At 59.1% G+C, this 12600-nt stretch overlaps 1 non-coding gene across 1 annotated transcript; it reads right to left on the reverse strand.

Moving 5' to 3' along the window:
* Window positions 1-633: 633 nt before the first annotated feature.
* LOC131865424 (5S ribosomal RNA) lies at window positions 634-752 on the reverse strand. The gene has a single exon (XR_009364146.1). It is a non-coding gene; the product is annotated as a 5S ribosomal RNA (ribosomal RNA).
* Window positions 753-12600: the final 11848 nt, after the last annotated feature.

Consider the following 12600-nt stretch of genomic DNA (forward strand, 5'->3'; position numbering starts at 1 on the left):
CACCTTCGCCAGGGTGGGCGCCTTGGTGCGCACACCTTGGCTGGGCTGCGCACCCGGGCGCGCACACCTTGGCACCCGCGTTTCCTTCATTTTAAATTTTTTTTTTTTACAATCTCTCAAGTGGGAAATTCTATAATCTCAACTTTTTTTGCCTTTTCAGGAAACTTTTGAATGGAGCGCATCATTGGTGCGCTCCGAAGTGTGCTCCAAGGTGCGCACCTCTGGTGCGCTCCAAAGCTCTCTCCAGCTGCGTGCACCTGCCCCGGGCGCGCACCCGGCCCCGCCCAGCTTCGCTCACCTGTCCCGGGCGTCTGGTGCGGAACCTTAGAGTAAGAAACATCACCGTGCACCTTGGCCAACGTGCGCGACTCGACCGAGCGCGCACTGGCCGAGGTGCACACCGATTTCACCTGGGTGCGCGCGCAGCACCTCGGGCGCACCGGGGTGCGCGCACAACGCCCGGGTTGCACCGTGGCCTGTGTGCTCGGGGCGCCTCGGGTGCGCGCTCGGTGTCGCCCCGACGCGCGCGGTAGTGCGGGCAACGCACCCCGGCCCGGCCCGGCCCCGACGAGAACGCAAACGGGCAAAAGGTTAATTCAAATAGCATTGCGACGCCCGGCGAAAAACTAAAAAAGGGTGCAACACCGGGACTTCCCGGGAGGTCACCCATCCCAGTACTACTCCGGCCCAAGCGCGCTTAACTGCGGAGTTCTGATGGGATCCGGTGCACTAACGCTGGTATGATCGCACCCGTTATGAGCTTGTCGCAGTGTGTACTTAGCAAACCGCGACCCACGTGCGAATCCACCCCGGCCACCCACCCCCGTCGAGGTGCACACCCTCCCTCGCGAAGTGCGCCCCGTTCGCCAAGTGTGAGCCCTGCCCGGGTGCGCGCACCTTGCTAGGGCATCGGGTGTGCACCCGGCCCGGCCTACGTGCGTGCACCTGGACGGGGCGTCGTGTGCGTGCAGTGTCCCGTCTGCAACGCGGTGCCCACACACCACCTCGGGCGCAACGACCTGCGCTCACATGTGGGCCGAGTGCACCTTGGTGCATGTTCGGGGCGCCTCGGGTGCACGCTCGATCTTGCCCCGGTGCACCAAGGCGCTCGGTTTGCCCCGGGTGCGCACTTGGTGCAAGGTGGGCACCCAAAATAGGGATCAAGCACCAAAACACAAGTTTCGGGATGCAAAATGGGACCCAAGGACCACAAATGCGTTCCAAGACCCATGATGGGTCCACGAGAACAAAAATGTGTTCCGAGACTTAATAAACAAATATTGGGTTTTAGGAGAAGAAACATGCTCTGATGCCCAAAACGAGAATCGACCCCGAAAAGGCCACAGGCCAAAAGTGGGATGCGAGACAAAAAAAAATGGGACCCGAGGACCAAAATTGGGTTCCCAGGTCGAAGACAGGGCAACCGGACAAGAAACGACCTCTAAGGCTCGAAATGAGTCCCGACGACTAAAACTTGACAAGAAGCACCCATCAGGCACCCAACTCGACACCCATGGGATGCCGACCCACCCGGGCTTCCACCTAGCACACCTTGGCACCCACCCACCCTCACACCCAACCTCGCACCCAACTTAGCACCTTTGAACCCACATTGGCACTCACCCTGACCCTGGCACCTTGGAACCCACATTGGCACTCACCTTGACCCTGGCACCCACCTTTGCACTCACCTTGGGACCCACCCTGGCTCCCACCTCGGCACCCACCCAGACACCCACCTTGGTTCCTTGGCACCCACCTTGGATCCTTGGCACCCACCCCGACACCCACCTTGGCACGCAACTTGGCTACTTGCCACCCACCTTGGCTCCTTGAAGCCCACCCCGACAACCACCCCGTGACCTACCCTGGCTAGGGTTGGTGCACACCCACCCTGGTGCCCACCTTGGCACCCACCCTATGACCCACCTTGGCACGCACCTTAGTACCCACCCCGTTACCCACCCTAGGACCCACCCCGTGACCCACCTTGGCCAGGGTGGGTGCACCCACCCTGGTGCCCACCTTGGCACCCACCCTTCCTAGCACCCAGCCTGTGACCGGGCTTGGAACCCAACCTTGCACCCGTCTTGGCCAGTGTGGGTGCGCACCCATCCTGGCACCCACGTTGTGACACACCCTTTAACCCACGCACCCTAGCACCCACGTTGGCACCCACCTTGGAACCCAACTTGGCACCCACCTCGGCACCCACCTTGACACTTGTGGACCCACCTTGCCACTCACCCTAGCATCGACCCATCCTAGCACCCACCCTGGCACCTTTGCACCCTAGCACTCACCCATCCTAGCACCTAACCTGTGACCCACCTTGACACTCACCCTCGCACCCACCTTGGAACCCAACCTAGCACCCACCCACCCTGACACCAACCCTAGCACCTACCCACCCTTGCACCCACCCTGTGACCCATCTTGGCACCCACCCATCCTACCACTCAACCTATCACCCACCTTCTCACCCACCTTGGCATCCACCTTAGCACCCACCCACACTGGCACCTTGGCACCCACCTCGGGCAAGGTGGGTGCACACCCACCCTGGCACCCAATTTAGAACCCACCGAGCATGTTACCCACCTTGGCACCCACATTGCAGCCCACCCTAGTACCCACCCTATGACCCACATTGGCATCCACACCCTAGCACCCAGGCACCTCGACACCCGCCTTGACACCCACCCTAGCACTGAACCTGTGACCCACCTTGGAACTCACCCTAGAACCCACCCACCCTGTGAACCACCTTGGCATCCACCTTAGCACCCACCCACCTTGGCACCCACTCTAGCACTCACCCATCCTAACACCCAACTTGTTACCCACCTTGGCACCCGCCCTCGCGTCCACCTTGAAACCCACCCTAGCACCCACCCACGCAGGAGCCCACCTTGGCACCCAACCTAACACCCACGCATCCTGGCACCCAACTTGTGACCCACCTTGGAACCCACCCTAGTACCCACCTTTGAACCCACTATATCACCAACCCACCTTGGCACCCACCCTATGACCCTCTTTGGAATCCACCCTAGCACGCACCCACCCTGGCACCCACCATGGAGCGCACCCTAGCACCCACCCACCTCGACACGCACCTCAACACCCACCTTGGTGTGCGCACTGCGCCAACCTCTCAAAGACCCTATGTGGTGCGCTCCAAAGTGTACACCTTTGGTGCGCTCCAAGGTGCGCACCTTTGGTGCACACCAAAGTGTGCACCGAGGTGAGCACCAAAGTGCACTCCAGGGTGCACACCAAGGCGCGCACCTTTGGTGCGGTCAATGCAAACGAATTCGGAAGTTGGGGTCGATGTCGTAATCGCTGCTGCAGACTACACGTATGAGAATCGGACAAATAGCTTTATATAGGGGAGGTGTTGCGTTTGATGGGTCGACTCCCCTGGTTGTGTGCACTGCACCAACTTCAAAGACCCTGTCTTGTTTAAGAAGTCAAAAGTTGGGGTGGATGTCCTAATCATTGCTGCAGTCTACGCATGTATGAGAATCAGACAAATAGCTTATATAGGGGAGGTGTTGCATTCGGTGGGTTGACTCCCCTGGTTGTGCGCACTGCGCCAACCTCAAAGACCTTGTTTTCGTTTAGAAGCCGAAAGTTGGGGTCGATGTCCTAATTGCTCTTGCAGGCTACGCATGTATGAGAATCAGACAAATAGCTTATATAGGGGAGGTGTTGGGTTTGATGGGTCGACTCCCCTGGTTGTGCGCATTGCGCCAACCTCAAAGACCCTGCATTGCGGATGAAGTCGAAAGTCAGAGTTTGGTGTGCTACAAGGTGTGGTCGAAGGTGCTCACCTAGGTGTGCACCTTTGGAGCGCAGGAAAAGTGCCCTCCAAAAGTGCGCACCTTTGGAGTGCACAAAAGTGCCCTCCAAAAGTGCGCACCTTTGGAGCGCAGAAAAGTGCCCTCCAAAAAGTGCCCTCCAAAAGTGCGCACCTTTGGAGCGCAGAAAAGTGCCCTCCAAAAAGTGCCCTCCAAAAGTGCGCACCTTTGGAGCGCAGAAAAGTGCCCTCCAAAAAGTGCCCTCCAAAAGTGCGCACCTTTGGAGCGCAGAAAAGTGCCCTCCAAAAAGTGCCCTCCAAAAGTGCGCACCTTTGGAGCGCAGAAAAGTGCCCTCCAAAAAGTGCCCTCCAAAAGTGCGCACCTTTGGAGCGCAGAAAAGTGCCCTCCAAAAAGTGCCCTCCAAAAGTGCGCACCTTTGGAGCGCAGAAAAGTGCCCTCCAAAAAGTGCCCTCCAAAAGTGCGCACTTTTGGTGCGCACCAAAAGTGCGCACTTTTGGTGCGCACCAAGGCGCTGGTTCGGTCGTTGCAGGCGAGTTCGGAAGTTGGGGTCGATGTCCTGAGCGGAGGTGCAAACTACACAGGTGTCGGAATCGGACAAATAGCTTATATAGGGGAGGTGTATGCTTCGATGGGTCGACTCCCCAGGTTGAGCGCACCGCGCCAACCTCAAAGACCCTACGGTATGGATGAAGTCGGAAGTTGGGTCCGATGACCGATTCGATTAGTAGGTATGCTCATGAGGTCGGAATTTGGGTCCGATGACCTGCCATGTGTAGGAAGGCGAATGTTGGCACTGTGCGTTGCAAGGTGCACACCAAGGCGCTGGTGCGGTCTTTTTAGTCGAGTTCGGAAGTTGGGGTCGATGTCCTGATCGGAGGTGCAAGCTACACAGGTGTGGGAATCGGACAAATAGCTTATATAGGGGAGGTGTATGCTTCGTTGGGTCGACTCCCCGGGTTGAGCGCACCGCGCCAACCTCAAAGACCCTACGGTATGGATGAAGTCGGAAGTTGGGTCCGATGACCGATTCGATATGTAGGCATACTCGCGAGGTCGGAATTTGGGTCCGATGACCTGCCATGTTGAGGAAGGCGAATGTTGGCACTGTGCGTTGCAAGGTGCGCACCAAGGCGCTGGTTCGGTCGTTGCAGGCGAGTTCGGAAGTTGGGGTCGATGTCCTGATCGGAGGTGCAAACTACACAGGTGTGGGAATCGGACAAATAGCTTATATAGGGGAGGTGTATGCTTCGTTGGGTCGACTCCCCGGGTTGAGCGCACCGCGCCAACCTCAAAGACCCTACGGTATGGATGAAGTCGGAAGTTGGGTCCGATGACCGATTCGATATGTAGGCATACTCGCGAGGTCGGAATTTGGGTCCGATGACCTGCCATGTGCAGGAAGGCGAATGTTGGGACTGTGCGTCGCAAGGTGCGCACCAAGGCGCTGGTGCCGTCGTTGCAGTCGAGTTCGGAAGTTGGGGTCGATGTCCTGGTCAGAGGTGCAAACTACACAGGTGTGGGAATCGGACAAATAGCTTATATAGGGGAGGTGTATGCTTCGATGGGTCGACTCCCCTGGGTGAGCGCACCGCGCCAACCTCAGAGACCCTACAGTATGGATGAAGTCGGAAGTTGGGTCCGATGACCGATTCGATACGTATGCATATTCGCGAGGTCTGAATTTGTGTCCGATGACCTGCCATGCGCAGGAAGGCGGAATTTGGGTCCGATGACCGAGTTGATGGCGTGCCATGCGCAGAAAGGCGGAATTTGGGTCCGATGACCGAGTTGATGTTGATGGCCCGCCATGCATAGGAAGGCGGAATTTGGGTCCGATGACCGATTTGAAGGCGTGCCATACGCAGAAAGGCGGAGTTTGGGTCCGATGACCGAGTTGATATTGATGGCCCGCCATGCGCAGGAAGGCAGAATTTGGGTCCGATGACCTGACATACGCATGGAGTCCGACTCGGGGGCCGATGTTCGATTCGATGACTTGCATTGTGGGTAAAGTCGGAAGTTGTGGTCTTTGACCCGATTCGATGACCAGACTTCGGCTGCTTGAGAATCGGACAAATAACTTATATAGGGGAGGTAGTGTTCTCGAGCATCCTCCCCCCGTGCCCGTTTATGTCGATTGATGCTGGTGCTCTACTGGTTGGAGAGCTCGGATGCAAAAATCTTGCACCAGGATTTATCGATTGTGATGGACACGGCAAGTCTCCTGATTGCTATGCAGGAGCTCATCGTGAATCTCTATGCGGCCTTGGTATGGACTCGACCTGCGGAATGGTTCGGCAATGGTAGTCGCTCCAACACGTCCTTGCAGTGGCCACAGAGGTGATTCAACTAGAGCTCCAGTCTAGCTTTTGGGTTGCTTGGCGGACTGGTATAGCCGCGATCGAGTTCCGGCCATGAACGTTTTAGATAGCTCTTGGGCTTTCTGGGACGGAAGTCGGAAGTTTGGGCTGTTGTCCGATTTGATGACCATTCTTCGGATGTGTGAGAATCGGACAAATAACTTATATAGGGGACTGTGTTGTCTCACGCAGCCCCCTCCGTGCCCCTCTATCTCGACCGATGTTGGTGCTTGAAAGGGTTGGGATCGCTCGGATTTATAAACGTGCACCACCATTTGTCGAGTGTGAGGGACGCGGCAGGTCTCCTAAATGCTATGCGGGCGCTCTCTGAGAATCTCTATCCGGCCTCGACACAAACTAGTCTTGCTGAATGGTTTGGCACTGGTAGTCGATCTAACACGTCGTTGTTGTGGCCGCCTAGGCGATTCGATTCGAGCCCCCGTCTAGCTTTTGGGTTGCTTGGCGGATTTTGCCCTATCCGCAAGTGAGCTCGGTCCCTAAACGTTCGAGAAACCTGATTGCTATGTGCCGACTCTCTTTCTTGCGAGCCTCCATCTAGCTTTTGGGTCTCTACGGAACGGAAGTCGAAATCTGGGACCGTTGTTTGATTCGACGAGGCAGACTACGGTTGTGCGAGAATCGGACAAATAACTTATATAGGGGAGGTGTTGACTGGAGCATTCTCCCCCGTGCCCCTCTAACTCGACCAATGCTGGCGCTCGAACGGTGGTAGCGCTCGGATTTTCATTGAGCGCCAGCATTGGTCGATTTAGAGGGGCATGCGAGATTCCCGAATGCTATGCGAGGGCTCTAACGGAAATGTCTATTGGTTTCGGTATGGATGCAATTGCGAGTGGTTCGGCAAAGGTAGTCGTTCCGATGCGTCCATGTCGTGGCCAAATCGATAATTCGATTTGAGCCCTCGTATAGCATTTGGGTCTCTCGATGTGATTCCGCATTCCAGTCCCTTTGGGCACTGCTTGAGCCGCATCCCAGGGGGTTCCCTTCCCAATAATCTGCCTCGCAACCCGATTGCTATGCGGTGAGGCTCCTCGGCCGCCTCGGAACTATCTGTGTATCAGACGCATCGCGGGATAAGGGGTTGGCAACGGTAGTCGCCCCAAGCGCGTCCGATGCTTGGACCATTCCGAGGCGGCCCTGAAGCCTCTTCCGTCTAGCCGTTGGGTCCTTCTCGCCGCATCCCTCGCCTCGCACCCCGATTGCTATGCGGTGAGGCTCCTCGGCCGCCTTGGAACTATCTGTGTATCGGACGCGTCGCGGGATAAGGGGTTGTCACTGGTAGTCGCCCCAAGCGCGTCCGATGCTTGGACCATTCCGAGGCGGCCCTGAAGCCTCTTCCGTCTAGCCGTTGGGTCCTTCTCGCCGCATCCCTCGCCTCGCACCCCGATTGCTATGCGGTGAGGCTCCTCGGCCGCCTTGGAACTATCTGTGTATCGGACGCGTCGCGGGATAAGGGGTTGTCACTGGTAGTCGCCCCAAGCGCGTCCGATGCTTGGACCATTCCGAGGCGGCCCTGAAGCCTCTTCCGTCTAGCCGTTGGGTCCTTCTCGCCGCATCCCTCGCCTCGCACCCCGATTGCTATGCGGTGAGGCTCCTCGGCCGCCTTGGAACTATCTGTGTATCAGACGCGTCGCGGGATAAGGGGTTGTCACTGGTAGTCGCCCCAAGCGCGTCCGATGCTTGGACCATTCCGAGGCGGCCCTGAAGCCTCTTCCGTCTAGCCGTTGGGTCCTTCTCGCCGCATCCCTCGCCTCGCACCCCGATTGCTATGCGGTGAGGCTCCTCGGCCGCCTTGGAACTATCTGTGTATCGGACGCGTCGCGGGATAAGGGGTTGTCACTGGTAGTCGCCCCAAGCGCGTCCGATGCTTGGACCATTCCGAGGCGGCCCTGAAGCCTCTTCCGTCTAGCCGTTGGGTCCTTCTCGCCGCATCCCTCGCCTCGCACCCCGATTGCTATGCGGTGAGGCTCCTCGGCCGCCTTGGAACTATCTGTGTATCGGACGCGTCGCGGGATAAGGGGTTGTCACTGGTAGTCGCCCCAAGCGCGTCCGATGCTTGGACCATTCCGAGGCGGACCTGAAGCCTCTTCCCTCTAGCCGTTGGGGCTTTCTCGCCGCATCCCTCGCCTCGCACCCCGATTGCTATGCTGTGAGGCTCCTCGGCCGCCTCGGAACTATCTGTGTATCGGACGCATCGCGGGATAAGGGGTTGGCAGTGGTAGTCGCCCCAAGCGCGTCCGATGCTTGGACCATTCCGAGGCGGCCCTGAAGCCTCTTTCGTCAGCCATTGGGGCCATCTCGCCGCATCCCCCACCTCGCACCACGATTGCTATGCTGTGAGGCTCCTCGGCCGCCTCGGAACTATCTGTGTATCGGACGCATCGCGGGATAAGGGGTTGGCAGTGGTAGTCGCCCCAAGCGCGTCTGATGCTTGGACTATTCCGAGGCGGCCCTGCAGCCTCTTCCGTGTAGCCTTTGGGGCCATCTCGCCGCATCCCTCGCCTCGCACCCCGATTGCTATGCGGTGAGGCTCATCGGCCGCCTGGGAACTATCTTCGTATCGGACGCATCGCGGGATAAGGGGTTGTCACTGGTAGTCGCCCCAAGCGCGTCCGATGCTTGGACTATTCCGAGGCGGCCCTGCAGCCTCTTCCGTCTAGCCGTTGGGGCCATCTCGCCGCATCCCCCACCTCCTCGGCTGCCTCGGAACTATCTGTGTATCGGACGCATCGCGGGATAAGGGGTTGGCAGTGGTAGTCGCCCCAAGCGCGTCCGATGCTTGGACTATTCCGAGGCGGCCCTGCAGCCTCTTCCGTCTAGCCTTTGGGGCCATCTCGCCGCATCCCTCACCTCGCACCCCGATTGCTATGCAGTGAGGCTCCTCGGCCGCCTGGGAACTATCTTCGTATCGGACGCATCGCGGGATAAGGGGTTGTCACTGGTAGTCGCCCCAAGGACGTCCGATGCTTGGACTATTCCGAGGCGGCCCTGCAGCCTCTTCCGTCTAGCCGTTGGGGCCATCTCGCCGCATCCCCCACCTCCTCGGCTGCCTCGGAACTATCTTCGTATCGGACGCATCGCGGGATAAGGGGTTGGCAGTGGTAGTCACCCCAAGCGCGTCCGATGCTTGGACTATTCCGAGGCGGCCCTGCAGCCTCTTCCGTCTAGCCTTTGGGGCCATCTCGCCGCATCCCTCGCCTCGCACCCCGATTGCTATGCGGTGAGGCTCCTCGGCCGCGTGGGAACTATCTTCGTATCGGACGCATCGCGGGATAAGGGGTTGTCACTGGTAGTCGCCCCAAGCGCGTCCGATGCTTGGACTATTCCGAGGCGGCCCTGCAGCCTCTTTCGTCTAACCGTTGGGGCCATCTCGCCGCATCCCCTACCTCGCACCCCGATTGCTATGCGGTGAGGCTCCTCGGCCGCCTTGGAACTATCTTCGTATCGGACGCATCGCGGGATAAGGGGTTGTCACTGGTAGTCGCCCCAAGCTGCGTCCGATGCTTGGACTATTCCGAGGCGGCCCTGTGGCCTCTTCCGTCTAGCCGTTGGGGCCATCTCGCCGCATCCCCCACCTCGCACCCCGATTGCTATGCGGTGAGGCTCCTCGGCCGCCTTGGAACTATCTTCGTATCGGACGCATCGCGAGATAAGGGGTTGTCACTGGTAGTCGCCCCAAGCGCGTCCGATGCTTGGACTATTCCGAGGCGGCCCTGCAGCCTCTTCCGTCTAGCCGTTGGGGCCATCTCGCCGCATCCCCCACCTCGCACCCCGATTGCTATGCGGTGAGGCTCCTCGGCCGCCTTGGAACTATCTTCGTATCGGACGCATCGCGGGATAAGGGGTTGTCACTGGTAGTCGCCCCAAGCGCGTCCGATGCTTGGACTATTCCGAGGCGGCCCTGCAGCCTCTTCCGTCTAGCCGTTGGGGCCATCTCGCCGCATCCCCCACCTCGCACCCCGATTGCTATGCGGTGAGGCTCCTCGGCCGCCTTGGAACTATCTTCGTATCGGACGCATCGCGGGATAAGGGGTTGTCACTGGTAGTCGCCCCAAGCGCGTCCGATGCTTGGACTATTCCGAGGCGGCCCTGTGGCCTCCTCCGTCTAGCCGTTGGGGCCATCTCGCCGCATCCCCCCCTTGCACCCGGATTGCTATGCGGTGAGGCTCCGATGCTTGGACTATTTCGAGGCGGCCCTGTGGCCTCTTCCGTCTAGCCGTTGGGGCCATCTCGCCGCATCCCCCCCCTTGCACCCGGATTGCTATGCGGTGAGGCTCCTGGGCCACCTTGGAACTATCTTCGTATCGGACGCATCGCGGGATAAGGGGTTGTCACTGGTAGTCGCCCCAAGCGCGTCCGATGCTTGGACTATTCCGAGGCGGCCCTGCAGCCTCTTTCGTCTAGCCGTTGGGGCCATCTCGCCGCATCCCCCACCTCGCACCCCGATTGCTATGCGGTGAGGCTCCTCGACCGCCTTGGAACTATCTTCGTATCGGACGCATCGCAGGATAAGGGGTTGTCACTGGTAGTCGCCCCAAGCGCGTCCGATGCTTGGACTATTCCGAGGCGGCCCTGCAGCCTCTTCCGTCTAGCCGTTGGGGCCATCTCGCCGCATCCCCCACCTCGCACCCCGATTGCTATGCGGTGATGCTCCTCGGCCGCTTTGGAACCATCTTCGAATCGGACGCATCGCGGGATAAGGGGTTGTCACTGGTAGTCGCCCCAAGCGCGTCCGATGCTTGGACCATTCCGAGGCGGCCCTGAAGCCTCTTCCGTCTAGCCGTTGGGGCCATCCGTCGCCTCGCACCCCCGATTGCTATGCGGTGAGGCTCCTCGGCCGCCTTGGAACCGTCTTCGTATCGGACGCATCGCGGGATAAGGGGTTGTCACTGGTAGTCGCCCCAAGCGCGTCCGATGCTCGGACCATTCCGAGGCGGCCCTGAAGCCTCTTCCGTCTAGCCATTGGGGCCATCTCGCCGCATCCGTCGCCTCGCACCCCCGATTGCTATGCGGTGAGGCTCCTCGGCCGCCTTGCAACCTTCTGTGTATCGGACGCATCGCGGGATAAGGGGTTGGCACTGGTAGTCGCCCCAAGCGCGTCCGATGCTTGGACCATACCGAGGTGGCCCTGAAGCCTCTTCCGTGTAGCCGTTGGGGCCTTCCCGCCCCATCCCTCGCCTCACACCCCGATTGATATGCGGTGAGGCTCCTCGGCCGCGTTGGAACTATCTGTGTATCGGACGCATCGCGGGATAAGGGGTTGGCACTGGTAGTCGTCCCAATCGCGTCCGATGCTTGGACCATTCCGAGGCGGCCCTGCAGCCTCTTCCTAGTCGTCGGGGCCTTCCCGGCGCATCCTTCGCCTCGCATCCCGATTCCTATGCGGTGAGTCTTCTCGGCCGCCGCGGAACTATACCTGTTATCGCTACTGCATCCTTCGGCTGGTAACCTCCTCTGCCGCCTTGGAACGTTCTCTTTGTCGGACGCGTCGCGGGATAAGGGGTTGGCACTGGTAGTCGCCCCAAGCGCGCCTGATGCATAGACCGCTCCGAGTCGACCTTGCTTTCAGCCTCTCACATGCATAGACCTCTCTGAGTCGACCCTGCAGCCTCTCACGTTTAGCCTATGGAATCTCGCCTCACAACATGATTGCTATCCTTGATGCATCCCTTGCCTCGAGCCCTGATTGCTTTCTTGGCTGCATCCCTCCTCTCCTCACAGCCCAGTTGTCATCACTGCTTCATCCGTCGCTTCATGCATCTGGCTGCTGGGCCCTTCCCACCGCACACCTCGATTGCTATCTCTGCTGCATCACACACCCCGATTGCTATCTCTGCTACATCCCTCGGCTCTCACTTCTGCATCCTTCGCCTCACACCTCGATTGCTATCAATGCTGCATCTGTAAGCTCACACCCCGATTGCTATGCGGGGAGGCTCCTTGGCCGCCTTGGAAATTTCTCTGTGTCGGACGCACCGCGGGATAAGGGGTTGGCACTGGTAGTCGCCCCAAGTGCGCCCGACTCTTAGACCGCTTCGAGGTGACCTCGTAGTCTCTTTCGTCCAGGCTTCCTGCCTTCAACGCCCTTTTTACACCTCGATTGCTATGCGCGGGCTCCTTGGCGTCTATCACCTCTCTGCGAAGAGTGGCACGATGATTGTTGGGTTAAATCGTAGCAGTCCGATCTCTGGCCTTGGGCCATTGTGAGGGCTGATCGATTTCCTGTGCGCATCTCGTGTTCGCCCAGTAACAGACTCGACGACTTGTAATCGGTCTTGTTCCCGATTGTTCCTGGAGGTAGTCTTCGGAACTCTTGGATTTGACCTGTCACTCGAACTGTCCTCTTCCGAGGATGCTTGTGTGTGTGCGCTTGTGCCATTTCCTTGGCGGTATTA

This window comes from Cryptomeria japonica, unplaced genomic scaffold, assembly GCF_030272615.1.
Source record: "Cryptomeria japonica unplaced genomic scaffold, Sugi_1.0 HiC_scaffold_111, whole genome shotgun sequence".
NCBI lineage: Eukaryota > Viridiplantae > Streptophyta > Pinopsida > Cupressales > Cupressaceae > Cryptomeria > Cryptomeria japonica.